At 43.0% G+C, this 2,517-nt stretch overlaps 1 long non-coding RNA gene and 1 other non-coding gene across 2 annotated transcripts; both read left to right on the forward strand.

The window, feature by feature from the left end:
* Nucleotides 1–112: 112 nt before the first annotated feature.
* On the forward strand, nt 113–712 carry LOC125483970. The gene is made up of 2 exons (XR_007262853.1): nt 113–237; nt 336–712. It is a non-coding gene; the product is annotated as an uncharacterized LOC125483970 (long non-coding RNA).
* On the forward strand, nt 585–677 carry trnai-uau. Its single transcript is given in 2 exon segments — nt 585–622; nt 642–677. It is a non-coding gene; the product is annotated as a tRNA-Ile (tRNA).
* Nucleotides 713–2,517: the final 1,805 nt, after the last annotated feature.

Here is a 2,517-nt window from a genome sequence, read left to right on the forward strand (position 1 = left end):
TGTAAACACTGCAAACCCCTCCTCCCCCCATTGTAAACACTGCAACCCCCTCCATTTGCCCTATGCAAATTCTATCTTCCTCACAGACACTGTCCTCACGTATTCACTTCTCTCTAGTACAGACCACCGTGTATCGCACCCTCCTGTAATGGGGCGGGGGTTATGGCTTCTTGCTCCGAACCCTTTGCCTTTTATTTGTCGGGGTGCGGGCGGAAATGAAAGTCAACTGAGAATCCGGTACATTTTACATTTCTAGCATTCGCACCACAAATTCGCTGTTACGGTATTAAAATTTGTGACGTTTCTCTCCGTCTCTCCACCTTCTGCATTGACAGAGGCCTGAAGCCTGGGAGACGAGTGTCAAGTCTCTGACTGATTCTCTCAGTACAGGCCGGGCACGGAGCGGTGAAGCCTGGCCTGCAGCTGGGGAAGATAACGGTCGCTCGGCAGCGGCTCGTGAAAGCCGCTCGTGGCTGTTGGTGGAGGGGGCGGACGGGGGAGGGGAACGGAACAGAAGGCGAGCTGTCTCCTCCTACCCCCCGGGCCGAGGGTAGATGGGACATTTCTTGGACGTTGATGTCAGAGCTCCAGTGGCGCAATCGGTTAGCGCGCGGTACTTATATGACAGTACAGAGTGAGCCATGCCGAGGTTGTGAGTTCGAGCCTCACCTGGAGCACATGTTTTACAGGCAACCAGAAAGAGAAATAAAAACACCTTTCCCTTCACTTTCGCCATACCAATCTCACTCCAATAATTAAATAATTACTGACTCAAAAGAAAACCCTCTGTTTTTGCGGGAAGAATTATTTTGAAAGTGATACATAAATTAATCAGCAACGGAAGAATAAGATCAATTTTATCTCTCCCGAAATTACAATATTATCGTAGTAATATTAAACATATTAATAAACATGTTATTCGTTCATAATGTTTAATTTTTAGCGTTTAAACTGTAGGGTCTTTTTTGGGGGGCAGCACAAAAAAATCTCTGCTCAAAAAGATGAGTTAATAAAACAAAAAGTAGTATCCGAGATGTGCTCTGAGCACTTTGCAATACGGAATGCATTTAAACCTTCCCGTCATCGTTGGGAAAGCTTTAACATCCCACCTTGTGTTCCAGACCTCTGCATTTTTAAAACTGTAATGACTCTAGGAAGGTATGCTTCATTGCAAATCTGAAGGTCTTGCTCAATAATGCAATCAGTGTTTTGGATTCGTTTTATATTACTGTAATTAACTGTAAGTCATGTTACTTTTTTCCTTATGTTTTCCTTTATTTCTCTATTTTGTATCTGAAAACTGTGCCTGGGTACTTTGTACCTACGATGGCGCAACCTGGGACTACATTGCAAACTTTTCATTATGCTCCTGTACTTATGTACTTGAGTACATGTGACAATAAGGGATATTCTATTCTATTCTACTTTCTAATGCTGAATTGTTAATTAGGTTTTTTGAAACATTTGCCTACTGGATTCAGAATTGTTTAGCATATTTACAGTGAGTAGGCTGCGAGAAAACAGTGAAAAATCATGAAATGGATGGAATTATTGGCCAACTCTCTCTTATTTGATTTCAATTTGATTCCAGTTCAGACTGGAAGGCTGGAAGCATCAAAGCCTTGTTCACTATTTAAGTTAATTTGGATTGCTTCACCCAGTTGGCAGCATGAATGTGTCAACATCACATCTGACATGAAACTGGCAATCTTAGTTGGTGTTTGGTTATTGTAGGGCTAGAGAATAGTGCAGCAGCATAAAAAGGGGTGCAACTGTGAAATAGATTGAGTCATACTTGAATCAAAGAATGGCAGGCAAACTGTAATAGAACAGAGTGAATTTGAGTATAGTTGAGGTACATAAAAAAAGAGAGAAAGATTGGGCAAAACTAACTGACATAAAGAAAAAGCTGGAATTCTGCAGCCATCCCCTCCCTCAGGGTCATACGCAGGGCCCATTGAATTGTCCATTATTGTGACAGCACCATGCCTGCATCTTACCTGCTTATAGAGTCATAGAGCCATAGAGATATACAGCATGGAAAGAGACCCTTCAGTCCAACTCGTCCATGCCGACCAGAAATCCTATATAATTCTAGTCCCATTTGCCAGTATTTGGCCTGTATCCCTCTAAACCCTTCCTATTCATATACCCATCCAGATGCCGTTTAAATGTTGTAATTGTACCAGCCTCCACCACTTCCTCTGGCAGCTCATTCCATACACGCACCACCCTCAGTGTGAAAAAGTTGCCGCTTAGGTCCCTTTTAAATCTTTCCCCTCTCACCTTAAACCTATGCCCTCTAGTTTTGGACTCCCCCATCCTGGGGAAAAGACCTTGGTTTTTACCCTATCCATGCCCCTCATGATTTTATAAACCTCTATAAGGTCACCCCTCAGCCTCTGACATTCCAGGGAAAATAGTCCAAGCCTATTCGGCTCAAACCCTCCAACTCTGGCAACATCCTTGTAAATCTTTTCTGAACCCTTTCTAGTTTCACAACATCCTTCCTATAGC

The sequence above is a fragment of the Rhincodon typus genome, chromosome 9 (assembly GCF_021869965.1).
Source record: "Rhincodon typus isolate 14 chromosome 9, sRhiTyp1.1, whole genome shotgun sequence".
Classification (NCBI taxonomy): domain Eukaryota; kingdom Metazoa; phylum Chordata; class Chondrichthyes; order Orectolobiformes; family Rhincodontidae; genus Rhincodon; species Rhincodon typus.